We start from the raw sequence: 25741 nt of genomic DNA on the forward strand, positions 1-25741 counted from the left end.
CACAGTCTGTTATTAGTTTTTTGTCTTATCTTTTCTAACTTTGTTTTGTAAGGAACTCACATTATATCTATGGCAAAATAATTTCTTAAAAAAGTTAAAAAAAATCCTTCCATTGGCCATTTGTGTGGTATGTGTGTTTTGTGAATTCTCCTTGACCATACATTTGGAGTAGAGGGTGCACTCTTTTAAATTACACTGTTCTGTCCTGTGTCTTGTCCAGGTCTTGCACAAGATAGGAGGTGGCTCCAGGACACCAGTCTCCTGCTTAGGGTAGATTAGGGCACTGTCTGCCCTTTGGTGAAGCCAGCGTGGTCAGAACTCCCAGATTTGGTTTGGCTCCAGGGCAAATAGAGTCCTGCTGGGACTCTGCTGGCTGTTTATAGTCCTTTCAAGGGTCCGGTCATTCCAACCTTGGTGTCTATTTACATTTGCCGTATGTTACTTGACGCTTCTTCATTCCCGTTGAAGCTGCCTCTCCCGGAAATCTCTGTCATTCCATAAGCCCTAGCTGCTGCCTTACTGTGCAGCTGACCTCATGCAGATTGAAAAACAAAATGTATTCTGGCTACATTTAAAGGAAGTTTTGAGGCCAGTTGATGGGCAAGGACTTGGCTGTAATACTTTGTGGGCGGAGCGCTTAAAGGGGGATCTAGCACTGGCTAGCACCAGATTCCAGGGCTCTTACACAAAAGCCTTTGTGTTATTTTTTCCTCCTTCTGCCCAGCTCTTCTCCCATGACTACTAATAGTGTCTCTCTGCTATAACGCACTCATCATTGCCTTCTATTTTTAAAATGCTAGATCTTGCATATGCCAAAGAACAAACAGGCAAGCAAAAAGCCACCAAATTATTAAAAAGTATTCCATGTTCCTATAATAAATTATATAAGTAAACATATGGGTACATATATATATATATGTATATATATGTGAAGAATTACCTACAATCTTATTCCCTGGAGATATTTTGATACAATTTCTCTGTATACTTGTTTTTACTTTGTGCTCACATGGTTTTTCTAAGCTTTTGTTCTACCACTTACATAGCCTACTTATAGACCTTAAGCTGTGTCTGTACCAATGTTTTCCACCTAAGATAGACCTATTCTTTCTATAGAGAACAAATGCTATTATAATTTGGTACTTAACTACTTTTTCTAACTTCAAGATGGCCTCTTGGCCCTCATCATATAATCACAGAATGTTTGTTCATTTCAAGGAAGCATTCATTTAGTTTCTCGTGTTAGCTCTAGTTATGTGAAATCTCTGGAGTCATGCTGGCCAATCTAATCCTTACTCTTTGGATTCTGTGATAACACCGAGGGCTCCTCGGGGTCACTGATGATCTTGAGCTTTGCACCGACCTGAAGGAAGAAGGAGGAGAAGATGTTCCTCTGACCAAAATCATCCCACACTTACCCTCTATCATCTGTTTAGAGTGTTAGAACATTGTTGACATTTGTGTGAGCAGTCCTGGAGCACAAATCCTTGATACAGTGTAAGTGAATGGACAAGCAACACGGACAAAGTTTAATTGCAGGGTCCATTTTTTTGCTAGTTTCAGAAATAAATTTTCCTTAGGAATTTCCTTGTTGTCAATGTTTTCTCTCTGATTATTGAGTTCAGCTCTTTTCAGGCCAGACCTCTGTACATCTTGCTTTCTCTGTTGAATCTTGTCTCTGCCTTCCAGAGTCTGATTAGTGTCACAAAGATGCCATGCAATTCCAAAGAGGCAAGATCTTTCTTGTTTCAGTGTTTCAGGTCTTTCTTTAATTCATTCTGTTTACAGAAATCATCTACTGCTACCTTCTTGGTTTTTTTTTTTTTTTTTTTGAGATGGAGTCTCACTCTGTGGTCCAGGCTGGCTGGAGTGCAGTGGTGGATCTCAGCTCACTGCAACCTCCACCTCCTGGGTTCAAGCAATTCTCCTGCCTCAGCCTCCAAAGTAGCTGGGACTACAGGTATGTGCCACCACGCCTGGCTAATTTTTGTATTTTTTAATAGAGATGGGGTTTCACCATGTTGGCCAGGCTGGTCTAGAACTCCTGACCTTAGGTGACCCACCCACCTCGGCCTCCCAAAGTGCTAGGATTAAAGGTTGTATTAACTATTGATAACCCCTTTATATATTTAGTTCCCCATACCAGTTCTTTTTGTTCGGCCGTCTACTTTTGGCCACACATTTTTTCCTCTTTTCACCGAGCTAAACTGAGTGCTGAATTGCAGTAATAATCTCATTTTAAATGTCTCGTTCATCTTTCTCTTTCCTGTGTTTTAAAATTTTATATTTAATAGTGTACCTTACTATTTGTAAGTCACCTGCCATCTCCCCTCTGTTTTGGAAGCAGGTAAGGTATAAATCATAGAGAGATCGTATAAGTTGTCCCATCCTTGTAAATCTCTCACATAGTCTTACGCATATTTTCTGTAACTCCAGCTCAGTTGTCCCTCATTTTGTTTCTTTAATTTTATTACTTACTTTACTTGTTAATTTACTTGTAGACATTTGGATTTTCACTAGACATTCACAAGATGGTTTCTGTATGTAGTTAAATAATGGTGGGATGGGCATAAGATTTAGGGTACTGTGGAGGGGTGCTTTTTAATCATGTTGATTAATGTTGAAAGAAATGACTTGAGGTTTGGTTGATATTTATATTTACTCAGAGCTAATTTTTTGATTGTTTTTCCTTTTGTTTGCCTTCTGAAACTCCACTCATTGTTTGATATGAATAGAATTCTGTGTGTATAATCAGAGAGAAGAAAGTTCTTTCTCACTAAGTTCATGGTCAATCTAAGTAAGCAATGAGTTTAAAAATTATTTTATAGATGAAATTAATCTGGAGGTTTAGAAAGTGCATTGAAATTGAATTTGTTTCTTAGCTGGCAACTGATTTCAAAACTGAAGCACCTTTGAGTGCTTTGAGGGATCTTAGCCAATGTTATAGGATTATTTGAATGGACCCTTCATCCTCCATTTTGGTGTGACATTGGGACATTAATAATGAATGATTACTGTACTTGGTGGTCAGATATGTTATTTTGATCCATGTTTATTTCCCAGAGGGGCCTCTGGAAAAGGGCAATGAGGGTAGATTTAAAACCACAGTATTGGAATTTGATAACTTTAGTCTTGTTTTGTATGTCTAGGGCTTGCTGAAGAGTAGTTATAATACGGACAGTCAGTCAAGCAAGGAGCAGGCAAAATACCAAAATAGATTTTCATAACTCAGACATAAGCTGGATTCTGTGTTTTAATTTAGGCTCTAATGCTCAGCAATAAATTTTCCAGAAAATGTTCTAGATTGAAAATCTATCAGTACAAATTATTTGGGTTAGTGAAAGTAAACATAAGTTTATATAAACTAATTAGCAAGAATTATATGTTGCAATAAACCCTAAGGAATTTTGAAGGACTGAAATTTTAGTCATGCAAAGTTTATCCCCAAGGGAGCACTAAGTTCTCAGATGTCTTTACTCCCCCAGTAATTACTCAAAGGCTTGAAAGTGGAAGATTCTGCATCTTAGGGTGTTGGGGTCACTCCAGGAGGTAAACAAGATCTTGCTTTGTCAAGTGATGGAATCTGTCCATAGAACTATCTCCTCCCCTGTGGGTTTATATGAAAATGTAGAAGAGGATTGGTAATCTATTCAGCTATACCCTAGGGCAAAGCAATCAATCAAATTAAAAAGGAGATGGAATGAGTAAGGTTCACATTCCCACTCTTATTTCAGATTAATAAGTATATTTTCCTTACCTATGTCTTTATTTCAATTCTGCTAAACTTAAGGAAAAAACAATCAGAGCAAACACAGTTAATAATCCTAGTAACCAGAATTAATGATATGTTATTTATCTGTATACCTGGCTAATGTTACCTGGCCACCTGACATAGAGCCCTAAAAGAATGAGGGTGACTGTGGAGTGAGAGGCCCCTGCTTACACAAAAAGAATGCTGGGAATCTGAGGATCCTGCTGCTTTGGTATAATTCAGTTGCCTGCTTTGATATTATACTTTGTATCCTTCTTGTGCATAGTTTGACATGCATTCCCTGACTGTTGTTTTGCCATGGAACTGACTTAACTTCTTGGTTGTTTAACTTTTTATTTTCTTTTTTTATTTCTCACAAAAGAAATACATCTCTAGTGGAGAAAAATTTTAAACATACAGATAAACAGTACAATAAAAATCATTTGTAATGCTGCCACCTAGAGAAAATACTATGAATAGCTTTGACATATTTTTTACTTTAGTATACATAGCTATACTTTTTTTCTATATAGAACTCTTTTATAACTTACTTCTTTTCTGGTAACAATATGCCTTGAACATCTTCTGATGCCATTAAATATATTTTACAATGTTTTTAGCATCTGTGCATTTTTTTCATTATGTGGAATACCACATCATGTTAAACTCATCTCTCTTTTTATAATTTTTCACCATTATAAACAAGTATTTGACAGCATTTCAGTAGGTAAATTCATTATTGCCTTAGAAAAGAATCCTGTGAATAAAATTGTTGGGTCAATGGGAGGTAATGGAGCTTTCCAAAGGTTAATTGACAGCTTGCCTTCCCATCTACCCGATATGAAAGAATGATACTGGCTTCAGAATCTGGATTTGTTGTTATCTAATTTTCAGAACCTTAACCAAAGGACTTTGATCCTATGAGGCTTCATTTCCTGTTCTGGACTCTCAGATGTGAGACCTAAAAACTTGTGTCTATAATAATAGCTCTCAACAGACATACTGTAGTTGTTTAAATACAAATCAACAGTCAAGCCAGTTGCTGTGGATATTTATTTATGTGGGGGAGGAAGGCATAGAAACACATCCTTAGAAGCTGTGCCATGGTCTTACTGATCTAAATAGATAAAAAGTACATCTGAGAAAGAGCTGCCCAAGGTCATACAATGAGTCAGCAATGAAATCCCAAATAGAACTTTGATTTCCTTAACTTCTTTCTCCCAGTAGAAAAAGTACTAATGAATAGGTCAGGAGAAAGCATTTGTAAATTAACCTGTAAGATCCTTTATACCTTGAAACGCTCCAAAATTTCAATGGAGTTACTAGAAATTTACATCAGATAAAACAAATCTAAACTGCTAATGGCTATTGATAGATTCTTTACAAGATAAAATCTTAAATGACTGTAATGAAGAAAAAGCAACAGGTGGTATAGGGAGTCGAAAATGAGACTCAAAGGAATCTGTGTATACCTCTTGCCTGGGAAAGGATAAGTAGGAGGGTGGAGGAGTAATGGCTTGAACCCAGCATAGCAACTAAGGAAAACACAACAAAAAGGGCCTCTCAGGACATTAATCCTGGAGTGAAGGTAGGGGTCTTAACTTTCATTCTGAATGAACCATAGACATTTCCTCCTCAGCTTGGTGGTATGGATCTGCACTGTTATTTCAGGGCCTGTGGCAGGGTGACCTGCAGGAGTCCTAGAATGTATTAGTCTGTTCTCATGCTACTAAAAAAAGACATACCCGAGACTGGGTAATTTATAAAGGAAAGAGGTTTAATGGACTCAGTTCCACATGGCTGGGAGGCCTCACAATCATGGCAGAAGGCAAAGGAGAAACAAAGGCAAGTCTTGCATGGCGGCAGGCAAGAGAGCTTGTGCAGGGGAACTTCCATTTATAAAACCATCAGATTTCATAAGACTTATTCACTACCAAGAGAACGGTATGGGGGAAACTGCCCCCATAATTCAATGATCTCCACCTGGCCCCGCCTTTGACACATGGGTATTATTACAATTCAAGGTGAGTTTTGGTTGGGGACACAGCAAAACTATATCAGAGAGATACCTTTCAATGTACCTAGGACTGGAACTCAAGTCTTCTGATTCTCACTTAGTACTCGTTCTACTACTTGGAAGAAATAACGGTAATTTTACAAGGTTTTTCAGAGATATGTAAAAACTTCCGGGTAACTAAAGCTTGGGCTGTCTTATGGGTGGAGTACACAAAGTAAAAGAGAAAGAAAACAAAAGAAAATCTTTGGGCTTGAGAGTACAGCTCACCCATCTAGTACTGTCTTTATAGATGAGGAAACTGAGGCTCAGCAATCTATGGGGATACAGATAACCAATACACACAGGGGCCAAGAATTCAGACGCTCTGATGCCTAGCGTAATGCAAAGTGATCTAGATACATTTTTTGTTTCATTTATTCTTTTCATGATCATCTTGAAGCTTTCGTTTCATGGTTTGTGAATTCAATATCTGTAACATCAGTATGTATTAAGACTTCATTTACATGTGGTACTAAACTCTGTGAAGTAAAATAGACAAAGTGCTTGCCCTACAAGAATTTCCTAAGGCAAAGAGACATAGACAGAAATGACCTATACACCAATGAACAAACAAAGCAAATATATAAATTGCATAATTTTTGCCATGTGAGATGGTGAATGAAGAGATGCTTACAGTCTGTTGCTTGAAGAGAAGACCCATCTTCATAACCCTGTGACCTACAGTAGTTACATTGGAAAGAAAAAAAAAAAAAGAGTGCTTCACCTGGCATACCTAGCATTAGAGTTGAGTTTCTTTGGTATATCATTGATGACTGTCTTCAGTGATTTTTGTCCTTTTTGCGTATTCTGTGATGATCTGCAAAGACTAGAAGGGTTTGCTGAGGCAGAAAGCCTCTCAGGGTATGCCTTCTATAACCAAAGGGCTTTTCCCTCTTTGGAGGAGAATTAATGATCACGTGTTTTTGTCATATTTTTATTGAGCCTTTTTTTCCTTCTAGATGGACCTTGAAGATGGTAAAGGAACTTATAAATTCCCAATTTTTAAAACTGTATAATATGAACTGTGGTGAACAGTGAGACTAGGATATAAGTTGTTTGCTCTCAAAGACCAGATAAAGACAAATCAGAGGTGAAACTCCTCTCTTCTGTGCTGAAAAAAGGCACCTTGATCAGGTTTCTTATAAATACCTGTCCTAGTCTTTCGCTTCAGGACCAGTAGTAGTAGTAGTATTAAGATAGTATTGCTATTCTGAAACTATCGTATATGTAACGTGAAATAAAATGAAAAGTAAGTATGAGATCTTCTAATTCTATTACCACAAATTTTTGGGGTGGAAGAAAGGAAATACGGATATACTATAGAAGATATTAGGTAAAAACCCTGTATTCCTGAATTTGAATTGGATATATCAATTGTGAACTCATAGGTGTTTTATTTTTCAATACATGTTTTTCCTAGCTCTATTAATGAAAAAAGCCTAGACACAGTGACCAATTCAGTAGTAATGAACAGCCCTATTGCCTTGATGGTGGTCTGAAAAAACTTATCCCATTAAAGGAAACCAAGCCTTCTTAGAAAAATATCTGATTTTACATCACATACAAGATGAGCAAAGAAGCTATCAAAGATTACTATTACAGAATAGTCAACTTGAAGCTAGATTGAAGGAGATCCCACTGGCCAAAGATGGCCAACTGAGCCTCAATAAGGTTAGAACTGCAGTGAATCAAAAGTGGATCATATATGTTTAAATCCATGAGTATGCAATGATATCAAGTAAGACGACCAGTTGATTACCTTCTGAATATGACAGAATCAATTCATTTCCTCAAAAACTAGCTAAAGAAAATTAAAGAATCAAATATTTATCTCAACTTTCCTTTATGAATTTTACCTGTGTGAACAAATAGTTGATAAAGGGAAGCATCTTCTATTGAAGTTATTCTAGCTAATAAATGAAAACAAAATGATAGAATATCATCATGCTGGAGGCTGTTCAAAGATGGCAGAATAGGAACAGCTGAAGTCTACAGCTCCCAGTGTAAGTGACGCAGAAGACGGGTGATTTCTGCGTTTCCAACTGAGATACTGGGTTCATCTCACTGAGGATTGTTGGACAGTGGGTGCAGCCCACGGAGTGTGAGCCAAAGCAGGGCGGGGCATCACCTCACCCTAATAGCTGCGCTTTTCCAATGGTCTTACCAAATGGCACACCAGGAGATTATATCCTGCTCCTGGCTCAGAGGGTCCTATGCCCACGGAGCCTCGCTCACTGCTAGCACAGCAGTATGAGAGCGAACCGCAAGGCAGCAGCAAGGCTGAGGGAAGGGCATCCACCATTTCTGAGGCTTGAGTAGGTAAACAAAGCAGCCTGGAAGCTCAAACTGGGTGGAGCCCACTGCAGCTCAAGGAGGCCTGCCTACCTCTGTAGACTCCACCTCTGGGGGCAGGGCATAGCTGAACAAAAGGCAACAGAAACTTCTGCACACTTAAACCTCCCTGTCTGACAGTTTTGAAGAGAGCAGTGGTTCTCCTAGCACGGAGTTTGAGATCTGAGAAGGGACAGACCGCCTCCTCAAGTGGGTCCCTGACGCCTGAGTAGCCTAACTGGGAGACACCTCCCAGAAGGGGCCAACTGACACCTCATACAGCTGGGTGCCCCTCTGACACGAAGCTTCAGAGGAAAGATCAGGCAGCAACATTTACCGTTCTGCAACATTTGCTGTTCTGCAGCCTCTGCTGGTGATACCCAGGCAAACGGGTTCTGGAGTGGACCTCCAGCAAACTCCAAAAGACTTGCAGAGGGTCATAACTGTTAGAAGGAAAACTAACAAACAGAAAGGACATCCACCCCAAAACCCCATCTGTCCATCACCATCGTCAAAGACCAAAGGTAGATAAAACCACAAAGATATGGAGAAACCAGAGCAGAAAAGCTGAAAATTCTAAAAATCAGAGCAACTGTTTTCCTCCAAAGGAAAGCAGTTCCTCACCAGCAATGGAACAAAGCTGGATGGGGAATGACTTTGATGAGTTGAGAGAAGAAGGCTTCAGAGGATCGGTAATAACAGACTTCTCTGAGCTAAAGGAGGATGTTCGAACCCATCGCAAAGAAGATAAAAACCTTGAAAAAAGATTAGACGAATGGCTAACTAGAATAAACAGCATAGAAAAGACCTTAAATGAACTGATGGAGCTGAAAACCATGGCACGAGAACTACGTGACAAATGCACAAGCTTCAGTAGCCAATTTGATCAAGTGGAAGAAAAGGTATCAGTGCTTGAAGATCAAATGTATGAAATGAAGCGAGAAGAGAAGTTTAGAGAAAAAAAGAGTAAAAAGAAATGAACAAAGCCTCCAAGAAATATGGGACTATGTGAAAAGACCAAATCTACGTCTGATTGGTGTACCTGAAAGTGACGGGGAGAATGGAACCAAGTTGGAAAACACTACTCAGGATATTATCCAGGAGAACTTCCCCAACCTAGAAAGGCAGACCAACATTCAAATTCAGGAAATACAGAGAATGCCACAAAGATACTCCTTGAGAAGAGAAACTCCAAGACACATAATTGTCAGATTCACCAAAGTTGAAATGAAGAAAAACATGTTAAGGGCAGCCAGAGAGAAAGGTCGGGTTACCCACAAAGGGAAGCCCATCAGACTAACAGCAGATCTCTCAGCAGAAACTCTACAAGCCAGAAGAGAGTGGGAGCCAATATTCAACATCTTAAAGAAAAGAATTTTCAACCCAGAATTTCTTATCCAGCCAAACTAGCTTCATAAGTGAAGGAGAAATAAAATCCTTTACAGACAAGCAAATGCTGAGAGATTTTGTCACCACCAGGCCTGCCTTACAAGAACTCCTGAAGGAAGCACTGAATGTGGAAAGGAACGACCAGTACCAGCCACTGCAAAAACATGCCAAATTGTAAAGACCATTGAGGCTAGGAAGTAACTGCATCAACTAATGAGCAAAATAACCAACTAACATCATAATGACAGGATCAAATTCACACATAACAATATTAACCATAAGTGTAAATGGGCTAAATGCTCCAATTAAAAGACACAGACTGGCAAATTGGATAAAGTGTCAAGACCCATCAGTGTGCTGTATTCAGGAGACCCATCTCACATGCAGAGACACACATAAACTCAAAATAAAGGGATGGAGGAAGACCTACCAAGCAAATGGAAAACAAAAAAAAAGCAGGGGTTGCAATCCTAGTCTCTGATAAAACAGACTTTAAACCAACAAAGATCAAAAGACACAAAGAAGGCCATTACATAGTGGTAAAGGGATCAATTCAACAGGAATAGCTAACTATCCTAAATATATATGCACCCAATACAGGAGTACCCAGATTCATAAAGCAAGTCCTTAGAGACCTACAAAGAGTCTTAGACTCCCACATAATAATAATGGGAGACTTTAACACCCCACTGTCAACATTAGACAGATCAACGAGACAGAAAGTTAACAAGGATATCCAGGAATTCAACTCAGCTCTGCACCAAGCAGACCTAATAGACATCTACAGAACTCTCCACCCCAAATCAACAGAATATACATTCTTCTCAGCACCACATCACACTTATTCCAAAATTGACCACATAGTTGGAAGTAAAGCACCCCTCAGCAAATGTAAAAGAACAGAAATTATAACAAACTGTCTCTCAGACCACAAAGCAATCAAATTAGAGCTCAGGATTAAGAAACTCACTCAAAACTGCTCAACTACGTGGAAACTGAATAACCTGCTCCTGAATGACTACTGGGTACATAACGAAATGAAGGCAGAAATAAAGATGTTCTTTGAAACCAATGAGAACAAAGACACAACATACCAGAATCTCTGGGACACATTTAAAGCAGTGTGTCGAGGGAAATTTATAGCACTAAATGTCCACAAGAGAAAGCAGGAAAGATCTAAAATTGATACCCTAACATCACAATTAAAAGAACGAGAGAAGCAAGAGCAAACACATTCAAAAGCTAGCAGAAGGCAAGAATTAACTAAGATCAGAGCAGAATTGAAGGAGATAGAGACACAAAAAACCCTTCAAAAAATCAATGAATCCAGGAGCTGGTTTTTTGAAAAGATCAACAAAGTTGATAGATCGCTAGCAAGACTAATAAACAAGAAAAGAGAGAAGAGTCGAATAGGCACAATAAAAAATGATAAAGGGGATATCACCACCAATCCCACAGAAATACAAACTACCATCAGAGAATACTATAAACACCTCAACACAAATAAACTAGAAAATCTAGAAGAAATGGATAAATTCCTGGACACATACACCCTCCCAAGACTAAACCAGGAAGAAGTTGAATCTCTTAAACCAATAACAGGCTCTGAAATTGAGGCAGTAATTAATAGCCTACCAACCAAAAAAAGTCTAGGACCAGATGGATTCATAGCCGAATTCTACCAGAGGTACAAAGAGGAGCTGCTACCATTCCTTCTGAAACTATTCCAATCAATAGAAAAAGAGGGAATCCTCCCTAACTCATTTTATGAGACTAGCATCATCCTGATACCAAAGCCTGGCAGAGACACAACAAAAAAATAATTTTAGACCAATATCCCTGATGAACATCAATGCAAAAATCCTCAATAAAATACTGGCAAACCGAATCCAGCAGCACATCAAAACACTTATCTACCAAGACCAAGTTGGCTTCATCCCTGTGATGCAAGGCTGGTTCACCATATGCAAATCAATAAACATAATCCATCATATAAACAGAACCAAAGACAGAAACCACATGATTATCTCAATAGATGCCGAAAAGGCCTTTGACAAAATTCAACAGCACTTCATGCTAAAAACTCTCAATAAATTAGGTATTGATGGGATGTATCTCAAAATAATAAGAGCTATTTATGATAAACTCACAGCCAATATCATACTGAATGGGCAAAAACTGGAAGCATTCCCTTTGAAAACGGGCATCAGACAGGGATGCCCTCTCTCACCACTCCTATTCAACATAGTGTTGGAAGTTCTGGCCAGGGCAATTAAGCAGGAGAAAGAAATAAAGGGTATTCAATTAGGAAAAGAGGAAGTCAAATTGTCCCTGTTTGCAGATGACATGATTTTATATTTAGAAAACCCCATCATCTCAGCCCAAAATCTCCTTAAGCTGATAAGCAACTTCAGCAAAGTCTCAGGATACAAAATCAATGTGCAAAAATCACAAGCATTCCTATACACCAATAACAGACAAACAGAGAGCCAAATCATGAGTGAACTCCCACTGACAGTTGCTTCAAAGAGAATAAAATACCTAGGAATCCAACTTACAAGGGATGTGAAGGACCTCTTCAAGGAGAACTACGAACCACTGCTCAATGAAATAAAAGAGGACACAAACAAATGGAAGAACATTCCATGCTCATGGTTAGGAAGAATCAATATCCTGAAAATGGCCATACTGCCCAAGGTAATTTATAGATTCAATGCCATCCCCATCAAGCTACCAATGACTTTCTTCACAGAATTGGAAAAAAACTACTTTAAAGTTCATGTGCAACCAAAAAAGAGCCTGTATTGCCAAGACAATCCTAAGCTAAAAGGACAAAGCTGGAGACGTCATGCTACCTGACTTCAAACTATACTACAAGGCTACAGTAACCAAAACAGCATGGTACTGGTACCAAAACAGAATTATAGACCAATGGAACAGAACAGAGACTTCAGAAATAATACCACACATCTACAACCATTTGATCTTTGACAAACCTGACAAAAACAAGAAATGGGGAAAGGATTCCCTATTTAATAAATGGTGCTGGGAAAACTGGCTAGCTATATGTAGAAATCTGAAACTGGATCCTTCCTTACACCTTATACAAAAATCAATTCAATATGGATTAAAGACTTAAATGTTAGACCTAAAACCATAAAAACCCTAGAAGAAAACCTAGGCAATACCATTCAGGACATAGGCATGGGCAAGGACTTCATGACTGAAACACCAAAAGCAATGGCAACAAAAGCCAAAATTGACAAATGGGATCTAATTAAACTAAAGAGCTTCTGCACAGCAAAAGGAACTACCATCAGAGTGAACAGGCAACCTACAGAATGGGAGAAAATTTTTACAATCTACCCATCTGACAAAGGGCTAATATCCAGAATCTACAAAGAACTTAAACAAACTTACAAAAAAAAATCAAACAACCCCATCAAAAAGTGGGCAAAGGATATGAACAGACACTTTTCAAAAGAAGACATTTATGCAGCTAACAGACACATGAAAAAAATGCTCATCATCACTGGCCATCAGAGAAATGCGAATCAAAATAACAATGAGATACCATCTCACACCAGTTAGAATGGCGATCATTAAAAAGTCAGGAAACAACAGGTGCTGGAGAGGATGTGGAGAAATAGGAACATTTTTATACTGTTGGTGGGAGTGTAAACTAGTTCAACCATTGTGGAAGACAGTGTGGCGATTCCTCGGGGATCTAGAACTAGAAATACCATTTGACCCAGCCATCCCATTACTGGGTATATACCCAAAGGATTATAAAGACACATGCACACGTTATGTTTAATGGGGCACTATTCACAATAGCAAAGACTTGGAACTAACCCAAATGTCCATCAATGATAGACTAGATTAAGAAAATGTGGCACATATACACCATGGAATGCTATGCAGCCACAAAAAAGGATGAGTTCATGTCCTTTGTAGGGACATAGATGAAGCTGGAAACCATCATTCTGAGCAAACTATCACCAAGGACAAAAAACCAAACACCGCATGTTCTCACTCATAGGTGGGAATTGAACAATGAGAACACTTGGACACAGGGTGGGGAACATCACACACCGGGGCCTGTCTTGGGGTGGGGGAATGGGGGAGGGATAACATTAGGAGATATACCTAATGTAAATGATGAGTTAATGGGTGCAGCACACCAACATGGCACATGTATACATATGTAACAAACCTGCACGTTGTGCACATGTTCCCTAGAACTTAAAGTAGAATTTTTTAAAGAAAGAATATCATCATGCTACAACTCCCAATACATTAACAGATCTAGGCACCACTGACCAGCAATTACTAAAATAGTTGATATCACCAACTATCGAAAAAAGAACAAAAATCAAAGTTGAATACCTCTCTCTCTCTCTTTTTTTTTGAGATGGGGTCTGATTCTGTCGCCCAGGCTAGAGTGCAGTGATGTGATCTCAGCTCACTGCAACCTCCGCCTCCCAGGGTCAAGCCATCCTCCCACCTCAGCTTCCTGAATAGCTGAGACCACAGGCACACATCACTATGTCTGGCTAATTTTTGTATTTTTTGTAGAGATGGGGTCTCACTTTGTTGCCCAGACTGGTCTCGAGCTCCTGAGCCAAGCGATCTGCCGGCCTCAGCCTCTCAAAGTGCCAGGTTACAGGTGTGAGCCACCATGCCTGGCCATAAAGTTAAATACTCCTCCTGATTAAAAAAAAAAAAAAAAAAAAAAAAAAAAAAAAGACTGTGGTACTTACTGTTTTGTCAAAGAAATTGAAGCTGAGGTGAATCAGGCCTCAGGATCCAGATGCCAGTTTGTAAAAAGTAAAGAGGACAGAATAACTGGCAGGCTGGATTGCTTCATGTGGCTTCAATCAACAAATCCAAATTGTGGAAAACTCTGCAGGTCTAATGCCCCAAGTTCTTCAACAGATAAATTGTATGAAAAAGGAAATACAGATAGAAAAACAGATTAAAAGAGACTTAAGCTGGGTGTGGTAACACGTGCCTATAATCCAGCTACTCCAAAGGCTAAGGTGGGCACATCATTTGAGATTAGCCTAGGCCAAACAGCAAGAGCCTGTTTCAAACAAACAAACAAAAAAAAAAATGGAGAAGAGACTTAAAAGACATATCAAGATAAAAACTGGGCAAAAGTAAATTATTATATGCAGGTACTCTTGTGCGGGAATGATTGCTGTGCAAATCAGGATAGTGGTCACTTTTGGAGGGATGAAGCCTCTGTGATGGAAAGGGGACAGACGGAAGCAGTTCTGGGGTGGGGATGGCTGGTAAAGTTCTAAATTTTGGCCTGGGTGGTTGTTACAAGAGTGTTTTCCTTATAATAATTTACTAAGCCATATATATAAACATCTAGTATACATGTAAATAGCATATTTACTATATACATATATATTACATACATATGTTAAATATATTTATTTGTGTGTGTGAGACAGTCATCTGTTTCATTTTATGATAAAGTGTACAAAAAAGCAAAAGAGAAGGCATGTTAGAAAAATCCACAAACCTGATGCTGCCCTAGAGATTATTACAACACTATCAGTACTGGGTAAATAAAGTTATGGAACGTTGTTTTCTGGCGCACAAAGAATGTAAATTCTACTGTAGATATATTTGTGTAATATCAGTGGTGGGCTGCCTTTCAAGTGCTGGGAGCTTTTGCTTTTACAGTGCTTAGCAGCAGGCTTGCACGTAGTTCCCACTTCAGCATCAGTCAGCCTAGACAGATGACCCATTTCTGGCTCCGTGTTTTTCAATGTGTGGTGCATAGAACACCAGCATGTTGGCCATCATATGCTTAAGAAAATGCAGGTTCTTTGGCCCTAGCTGTCTTGAAAAGGAGTAGCCCAGGAATATGCATGGTTAACAAGCACACTGCAAGGTAAGAACCACCACTGTCTTCTCTATTAATTCCTACCTGAAACACTGCTAAAAAAGTCAGTTCTATGAAGATGTCTTGGGGAAGGTATAGATATTCTGAACAATTTCCAGAAGAGCTATTGAGAGTCAAGACCATAGCCATGATTTTTTTAGTGAATGAACTCAGATTTTGAACCTGTATTGTGTCATGTAGAATACTGAATGCAAGAATGACTAAGCAGTAGCTTGCTTAGAAAAACAATTTCTCCAGTGTACAATAACAATGGTCAGTTTTCCTCCAAACTTTTTGTTTAGGGTTTATTCCCTGTCAAATAAGTCAGAGCCTGGTATTAGGTATTTAAAGTGATAGCTCAATAAATGAATCCTCTGAAGCTTTTTAATAACAATTTTATGCAAAAAATTTTCAAATCATGGAAAGCAAAGCAATCTACATTTGTATATGGCCAGGTATATCCTGACAGAACTTCTAATTGGTCCTTTCTCAGTTGAAGGCAGAGGAGACTTTCAGAGACGTGAAGGCAGAAGTGTGAATGCTTCCAAGACTGTATCTGCATCTTCATCATTCTCTTTCTATCATCTATCCCACGCTTCCAAATCTGCTCGCTTTTTCAGACCCTCTCCTAATCAAAGCAGGAGGTGACCCAGTGTCAGTGACTGCTGACATTACTTGCTGAGTAAGTGCCAGTTAGTGTAAATATACTTCAGAAAGAAAGTTAAGCTACTATTTGCTTTTTAGGGGTTTACCTCTAATTTGTAAAATACAATATTTTATCCAATTGAATTCGACTTCACAAACATCCTTTGCATCTGTATGGCGGTGTCCTAACAGTGTGGCATTATAGATAACCAAGACAAATAAGACACATTTCCTGCTTCTAGAAAGATACAGTCTAGTTAGGGAGATGGATGAGTAACAGCCAATAATAATAGCAAATCATTTCCACATAAATTAGCTCATTTTAGTCATCACACTCTCATAATTTTAGCACTAAAAAGAATAACTACTGTTTATAGAGTTCTTCAAACTTTGGAGAGAAGTTCTGTGATTATCATAAAAAGTCAGGATTATTCCCACTGCGCTCCATTATGGTTATTCTTTTTTTATTATTTTTAAATTTGAGACAGGGTCTCACTCTATTGTCCAGGCTGGAGTACAGTGGTGTGATCATGGCTCACTGTAGCCTTGACCTCCTGGGCTCAAGTGATCTTCCCTCCTCATCTTCCCAAGTAGCTGGGACTACAGGTGCATGCCATCAGGTCTGGATAATTTTTTTATTTTTATTTTTTTGAGACAGCCTTGCTCTGTCGCCCAGGTTGGAGTGCAGTGGCGAAATCTCAGCTCACTGCAACCTCTGCCTCCCGGGGTCAAGTGATCCTCCTGCTTCAGCCTCCAGAGTAGCTTGGATGACAGGCACCTGCCACCATGCCCCACTAATTTTTGTATTTTTAGTAGAGATGCAGTTTCACCACATTGCCCAGGCTGGTCTCAAACTCATGAACTCAAGTGATCCGCCCACCTCAGCCCCCACAAAGTGCTGGCATTACAGGTGTGAGCCACAGTGCCTGGCCCAGGCTTGCATACTTTTTGTATCTTTTGTAGAGATGGGGTTTTGCCACGTTGCCCAGGGTGGTCTCAAACTCCTGGGCTCAAGGGGTCCTTCGACCTTGGCCTCCCAAAGTGATGGGATTGCAGGTGTGAGCCACCATGTTCAGCCCATTATAGTTAATTCTTAATATGACAAAAGAAGAAACTAGGCTTATTAGAAAAGTGTATTTGCTAGAGGAAAAATAAAGAAGAGGTAGTCTAGTTTGTGTTTTTTTAAATAGTATTTTTGTAACCAGTTTAGATTCACAGCAAAATTAAGAGGCAGGCACAGAGGTAGCCCTTATATCCCCTTGCATTAAGCTTTCCACACATGCATAGCTTTCCACATTGTCAGCACCTCCCACTAGGGTGGTACATTTGTTACAATTGATGAACCTACTTTGGCACATCATTATCACCCCCAATTCCATAGTGTACATAGTGTACATTGGGTTCACTCTGTCTTGTACATTCTATAGATTTTGAGGAATATTAAATTATGTGTATCCACCTTTATAGTATATAGAACAGTTTCACTGCCATAAACATCCTCTTCTCTACTTAGTCTTCCCTCCTTGCCCCAAACGGTCTGGGAGCCACTGCTTTGCCTTTTCCAGAATGTCATATAAATGGAATAGTACGGTTTGTAGCCTTTTCAGATTGACTTCTTTCACTTAGTAATATACATTTAAGGTTCCTCATGTCTTTTCATAGCTTGATAGCTTACTTCTTTTTAGCACTGACTAATATTCTATTGTCTAGATATACCAAAGTTTATCCATTCACCTACTGAACTCCTTGGTTGCTTCCAAGTTTTGGCAATCCTTCGTTGCTTCCAAGTTTTGGCAATTATGAATAAAGCCGCTATAAACATCTGTGTGCAGGTTTTTCTGTGGATATGAGTTTTCAACTCCTTTGGGTAAAAACCAAGGAGTGCGATTGCTGGTTTTTATGGTGAGAATATGTTTAGCTTTGTAAGAAACCACCGAACTGCATTCCCACTACAATGAATGAGAGTTCCTCTTACTCCACATCCTCACCAGCATTTGGTGTTGTCAGTATTCTGAATTTTGGCCATTCTAATGATTATTTAATGGTATCTTATTGTTTTAATGGTATCTCATTGTTTTAATTTGCATTTCCCTGATGACTTATCATATGGAACCATCTTTTCATATTCTTATTTGTCATCTGTCTATTTTCTTTGGTGAGGCATCTGTTAAGGTCTTTGGACTGTTTTTTAATTGGGTTGTTTGTTTTCTTTTTGTTGAGCTTTAAGACTTCTTTATATATTTTGAATAATGATCCTTCATAAGTCTTTTGCAAATATTTTCTCCCAGTCTGTGGCTTGTCTTTTCATTCTTTTAATGATGTCTTTCATAGAACATAAATATTTAATTTTAATGAAGTCAGCTTATTAATTCTTTCATAGATTGTGCCTTTGGTGTTGTATCTATTAACAAAAAGTCATTGCAAAACCCAAGGTAATCTAGATTTTCTTCTATGATATCTTATAGGATTTTATGGTTTTGCATTTTACCCTTAGGTCTGTGATATATTTTGAGTTAATTTTTGTTAAGGGTGTAAGGTCTATGTCTAGGATTATCATTATTATTATTACTTGCTAGTAGATGTCCAATTCCAGCACCATTTGTTGGGAAGACTGTGTTTTCTCTATTGTGTTGCCTTTGCTCCTTTGTCGAAGATCAGTTAACTATTACTTATGTGGGTCTACCTCTAGGCTGTCTAGTAGGTCTACCCTTAAGTCTGTGATATATTTTGAGTTAATTTGTGTTAAGGGTGTAAGGTCAATGTCTAGGATTATCATTATTATTATTATTTGCTTGTAGATGTCCAGTTCCAGCACCGTTTGTTGAAAAGACTGTCTTTTCTCTATTGTGTTGCCTTTGCTCCTCTGTCAAAGATCAGTTAACTGTTACTTATGGGGGTTTACCTCTAGGCTGTCTATTCTGTTCATTGATCTGTTTGTCTGTTCTTTTGCCAATATAACATTGTCTTGATTAATGTAGCTTTGTAGTAAATCTTGAAGTTGGGTAATGTCAGTCCCCCCGTTGAGTTCTTTTTAAACATTGTTTTGGATATTCTGGGTCTTTTGCCTCACATAAACTTTATTATTATTATTATTTTTTAGACAGAGTCTAGCTCTGTCCCCCAGGCTGGAGTGCAATGGCGTGATCTCGGCTCACTGCAACCTCTGCCTCTTGGATTCAAGTGATTCTCCTGCCTCAGCTTCCCAAGTAGCTGGGATTACAGGCATGCAACACCGCTCCCAGCTAATTTTTGTATTCTCAGTAGAGTTGGGATTTCACCATGTTGGCCAGGCTGGTCTTAAACTCCTGACTTCAGGTGATCCACCTGCCTCAGCCTCCCAGAGTGCTAGGATTACAGGTGTGAGCCACCATGCCCAGCCTCTTCACATAAACTTTAGAATCAGTTTGTTATCTATAAAATAACTTGCTGGGTTTTTTACTGAGTTGAGGCTGTACATCAAGTTGGGAAGAACTAACATCTTGATAATATTGAGTCTTCCTATCCAAAAACATGGAATACCACTGCATGTATTTACTTCCTTGATTTCTTTCATCAGAGTTTGCAGTTTTCATATAGATCTTGTACATATGTTTTTAGATTTATACCTAAGATTTCATTTGGGGGGATGCTAGTATAAATGGTATTGTGTTTTTTATTTCAAATTCCAATTGTTCTTTGCTGGTATATAGGAAAGCAATTGACTTTTGTATATTAACCTCATATTCTGCAACGTTGCTATGATTGCTTATTAGTCCCAGGAGTCTACTTTTTTTTTCCATCCTGTCAGATTTTCTGCATAGATGATCATGTCATCTTTGAACAAGACAGTTTCATTTCTTCCTTCCAAATCTATGCCTTTTCTTTCCTCTTTTTATCTTATTGCAATAGCTAGGACTTCTAGTATGATGTTGTAAAGGAGTGCTGAGAGGAGACATCCTTGCCTTGCTGTCAATCTTTGCGGGAAAGCTTCTAGTTTCTCACTGTTAAGTTTGCTGTTAGCTATAGGTTTTTTGTAGATATTCTTTATCAAGTTGAGAAAGTTCCCCTGTACTTCTCCTTTACTGAGAGGGATAGTTCACTTTTGGGGAAATAAAAATATTTTGCCATAGGGAAATCTATCACTCTGTTTTTGGAGAAAGTATGGTTTTGATAGTCAACTGAAGATTATACTCTGCAATAGGAAGATTTTTTGTATAAAGTTGCAATTTCAATTTCAAAGGTTTACTTGTGAGTTTTATTGCAACTGTGATATTTCTTTAATCTGTATTTTAAAATATAAAATACATGTATTAGGTCAGAATCTCTTTTTAGCTTTCTGTAATAAACACATACACATATGGTGAACATATGGGTAAAGAAACTTTTTTTTTTTTTTTTTTTGGAGACAGGTTCTTGCTTTAAGACAGTTTTTTTTTTGGAGACAGGTTCTTGCTTTAAGACAGGTTATTTTCTTGCTTTGGCCAGGCTGGAGTACCACGGTACGATCATGGCTCACTGCAGCCTACACCTCGTGGGCTGAAGGCATTTTCCCACTTCAGCTTCCCAAGTAGCTGGGACCACAGGTGTGTGCCACCACACTTGACTAATTTTTAAAAATTTTTATAGTGATAGGGTCTCCTGTGTTGCCCAGGCTGGTCTCGAACTCCTGAGTCTAAGCAATTCTCCTGCCTCAGTCTCCCAAAGTTCTGGGATTACAGGCATGAGCCACCTCACCCAGCCATTAGGGGAATTTGCCTTTCTTTCCTTTTTTTTTTTGTGTGTGTGTGTTTTTGAGGATTGCATTTGTGCGACTTTGTGGAACTGAGGTGCCAAGTGTTGCTTCCGTACCTGGGTGAGGATGTTGCTGGGAGGGCAGACTTCCTTCCAGATGCACATGGAGCCCTGGAGATTGGCAATTTGAGGCACCTCGGCAGAATGTTGATCCATGTACATTTGTAATTTCACAGGGAAACCTTTAAGATGTTTTGAGAATGATTGAGAAAGGGTATGATGGCCTCATGATGAGGCAGCAAAGAGATCGTCTCCCAGGGACAATTAGCAGGAACTGAGAAGTCACACTCAAGAGTTGTTACAGTAAGCATTCAGAGCAATCACAAGAAGGGTGCCTCATTTCTGTCTCTAGCTGGTGAAAACTGGACATACTGGTTAAATATGTGAGTTACCTTAACATCCCTGTATTTGTTTAGAAGAAATAAGATACAATGAAAAAGTACACAATAATATGTTTTACAAAAGGACAAGGTACCCCTCTCACATAAGCATACAACCCAATTAAAAAAAAAAAACAAAAAAACCAACTGACTCAGCCAACTAGAATTTATTTGTAAACAGTCTCAGGTCACCTCAGTGTTTGTATCAGCTGCTTCAGTAACCACAGAAGATTCCTGTCTCATTGACAGGAGACAGCAGCTTCAATTTTGAGACAGCAAGGTATCTGGAAGGTTGAGTGAAGTGAGCAATTGGTAACATAATGTATTCAATACATTTTGGTCTGTGAGTACTGAATGCCATGGTGCTATTATGCTATATGTGAATTAAACAAAGCAATGTAGAGGGTCACTTTCCCACATTAGCACAGTAATATCTGTGGAAAAAAATCTTATGCAACTTTGAAGATATTGTTAACCATTGTCATTTGCATTAACTCACTTTGAGATGGGCTCCTGATTAGCTTCATTTTCCTTTATACTTGCTAGAAAATAATATGGAAGCTACACAGAATTACTATATAAAATTAGTGCCTATGATCACAGTACCGTCATGACTTTAAAGAGTTGTGCTTTTTGTAATTTTCAAGAATACGAAGGCAGTATGTGATCCAAAATGAATTTTATGTGTATTTTACTGAGACTATAAACTGCTTTTCCTGTAATTAGTTTAAAAATTATCATACAGCAGAGTTGACTTTCTTTTTGGTGTACAGCTTAACCCATGTGTAGATTTGCATAACACCTCCTCAATCTACACCAAACAGTTCCATCAGTCTGCAAAAGTCCCTTGTGCTATCAGTTTAGAATCATGCCCTCCCCATCCCAGTCTCTAGTAGTCACTCATCTATTGTCTATCATTATAGTTTTGTCTTATGAGAATATTATTTATATAAATAGAATTATACAGTGTGTAACATTTTGAGACTGGCTTCTTTCACTTAGTGTAATGCCTTTGAGATTTATCCAAATTGTTACATGTATAGTGGTTCACTTTTTTAAAAACTGCTGCATATTATATAGGCATACCATAGTTCGTTTATCTATTTACACATTGAAGGACCACTTACCCATGATCAGTTTACCTATTGAAGGTTTTAGTGATTGTGGGTGGAGCTTCTTTTCATTTTTGTGTGCATGTAAGTTTTCATTTCTCTTGGATAAACACCCAGGAGTGGGATTGCTGGGTCATATTGGTAATTGTATGCTTAATTTTATAAGAAACTGCTAACCTGTTTTCCAGAGTGACTGTACCATTCTGAATTCCCATAAGCAGCATAGGAGAGTTCCAGTTGTTCTAGAAGTCCTTAGCAGTTGGTGCTGTCAGTAATTTTTTTATTCTAGGCATTTGAACGGGTGTAAACTGGTATCTCATTGTGGTTTTAATTTACATTTCCATCTTGGCTTATGTAGTTGAAGATTTTGCAATGTGTTTATTTGCCATCATTATATCTACTTTGGTAGGTCAGCACTTATAGGAAGGGTGTTTTTTTCCCCTTAGGGGTCCATCTGCTTCTGTGGGAATGGGGCCAATTTACCTTGCCCAGTTGTGTAGGGAGTAGGATGTGAAAACCTAAGTTAACTGGCACCAATGATACCTTAGTGCGCTTTATATATTGTTTTCCCTGGATAGTTTCCTGGCAATCTTGACCCATGACCTGGTTCTGACTACGTTCCTACATCTATTACAAAGGAGCCAAATCATGTATAAGAGGAACAGATGGCATGTGCTTTTACATGATGCTTTCGTGGTGCCAAGGCTCTATGTAACATTTTGTATTGCAGGATGGTGTGGAGTAGATGAGAAATGTATATATGGCTATTCTGAGCTGGTAGCATAAAGGTTACCCAAGTGTTTTTCTCTCCTAGGTATGTAAGATATTCTGCATCTTTAGCATCAAAGTGAGATGCCAGAGACAGAGGCTAACAAATCTGAGTTATGAATCAGGAGTATGAGGGAGTGGAGACTACTGCCAAGATAGTAGTTGAACAGTGATAACTATAGATGCTCCCTATAGCATAGGCATACCCCATAGATGCTAGCAGGAGGGTAGTATTTGAGGAAAGGGTCACTGGAGAAGCTGGTGGCCTGGATGAGGTTGAAGAGCACCTGTAGTGGGAGACAGGAGTGAAAAAGTTGAACAAATAGAGGTTGGTGGCATAGGGGACTTTCTGATATTGTTACACAGGTGAAGTGATGGTGAAGTCCACAGTAGAGCTAGGGTAGAGACTTGTCCCAGTGGAATGGATATGAAGGTCCTGGGAGCTGTAGAGTAAAGGAAATCTGAGGCTACCATGTTGGTTGGTTCATCATTGTCAATACTGACATTACCAAAGATAACGCCATGCTTGGTATAGAGAGAGTGAAATGTGAACCAGTTGCATTCTTCAATGTAATGTAGAGGAGTAAAAGGGAAGAATGTAGGTAACAGCAATGAGGGAGGAAGATGGTAAGGTTTATCAGACTAGGCACCTACTGGGAAAAAAGGGTGTTAGTATGAGAGTGAAAGAGTAATGATCAGAAAGTGCCAAAGTGGCTAAAAGGCATTGAGGCCAGCCTTTCCCCCATCATCCATACTATAGTCTCTCAGGTGAGGACTGGGAGAAGGAGCAGCCTTCCCTGGGAGGACAACAGGGGAAGTGGGATTCTTGGGCAGAATCAGGTTTGGGTGAGTCCAGGAAGTAGATGGATTCTGTGAAGAAGTTAAGGAGTGTTTTTTTTACAACAGAAGGGGGGAAGTGTACAGAATTTGGAAGAACTCAGCCGTGGGAGGGAGGGAGTTTCTCAAAGTGGCACAGAACAACACAGAAATGAACATCCTAAGAGGACAAAAGATACAGGCATTTATTTTGGGGTAGTGGTCAAGAGGTGTGGGGAATACATGAAGTAGGTGCTCCAACCAGAAATCCCAGGCAATGTGGAATATCTGATGATAGCAGTGAGAGCCCTGCTCTTTTGTGATGAGGCCAGCAGAGACGAGCTAATCTGGCTGTGATTGGTTCCCATGCACTGGCTAATAGATTTTTTGCCCTAAATTTCTTTTGGATTGCATTACCTTGTGGGTCACATTTGGGAGAACCTTACCTAATTAGTGCTTCAAAGTTCATCTAGTTTAAACTTTTGCTCTGTTTCAAGTTATAATCACCAGTTTGCACCACTGTCACCAATTAGTTCTTGGGTTTCAAGAACTAATATTGGAGCACTCATTGGAATTGTACAACAATTAATATTCATAATTTAGCACAATTTATCATTCTTCAATAGATTTTTTCCCTTGTACATTTTTAAATACAGATTATATATTTTCATTTTTCTCTTTAAAAAAGTAACTGAATTACATGAAATCAGAAGGTTATGTTTCCAGCATAGAATGACCGTTTTGACACTGATGGTAGGGCTCAGAACTCCAATGCTATCTTCAAATTTTGGCCTTAACAAAAATCATAAATAAAAGCTCAGTTTTAAAAAATCACTAATGTAAAACTAAAAACGAGTAACTGAGCCCTTTTAGCTGACACCATCATTTTGATGCTTAATGGTCTCTTAAATTGTCCAAGTAAATACTACCATTGATGCCACTCATTTCATGCTGCTGGCCTCTGACAGCACGATGGAAATTTGGGAACTTGTAAGAACAAGTGACATGTCAGATACCAAATCTTCCTACCTAATAGTATGTGTCAAGGAGACTGAGACTGAGTTAGTAATGTTTTTGTTTAAAATGTCTGCATGAAACGAAACAAAATTGTATTTTGTCTTTTTTCATCTTTGGAATTTTTCTGGCTTTGTTTCATAAGAGTGATTCTGCTTGCAAAGTGTGGGTTGAAAATTTCGATATCCACTGTGAATTTAGGCTGGGTGCAGTGGCTCAGGCCTGTAATCCCAGCACTTTGGGAGGCTGAGGTGGGTGGATCACCTGAGGTCGGGAGTTCAAGACCAGCCTGGCCAACCTGGTGAAACCCCGTCTGTACTAAAAACACAAAAATTAGCGGGGCGTGTGGCAGCCGCCTGTAATCTCAGCTACTTGGGAAGCTGAGGCAGGAGAATTGCTTGAACCCGATAGGTGGAGGTTGCAGTGAGCCGAGATTGCGCCATTGCATTCCAGCCTATGTGACAAGAGTGAAACTCTATCTAAAAAAAAAAAAAAACAAAAACAAACCAAAAAAAAAAAAAAACACTGAATTTGAATATTAAGTTGTATACTTGTGGGAGAGTGACAATTGCCCCTTACATCAAATACCCCATAGTTCACTGAGAATGGCTGAGAGTGCCTATGAAGCACACATTCTAGGTTATCTTTCTTCAAAGGTGTCTAGGTGATGTTTCTAACCTGAAATATTGTGTGCCCAGTGTAGCTTAGTGCTAGCAAATAAAACAGCCACTGGTTCCCTTCCAGAATACCCAACAAACAATAAAAAAGAGAGCAGTGAATTGGAGAGATGCACCTCTCACCTTGGCT

At 38.9% G+C, this 25741-nt stretch overlaps 1 protein-coding gene across 5 annotated transcripts in view; it reads left to right on the forward strand.

The window, feature by feature from the left end:
• The window catches only part of AKAP6 (A-kinase anchoring protein 6), a 624611-nt gene that overhangs the window by 299008 nt on the left and 299862 nt on the right, over positions 1–25741 (forward strand). The gene's annotated exons all lie outside the window — the stretch shown is intronic.

Source organism: Pan paniscus, chromosome 15, assembly GCF_029289425.2.
Source record: "Pan paniscus chromosome 15, NHGRI_mPanPan1-v2.0_pri, whole genome shotgun sequence".
In the NCBI taxonomy this organism is placed as follows: Eukaryota; Metazoa; Chordata; class Mammalia; order Primates; family Hominidae; genus Pan; species Pan paniscus.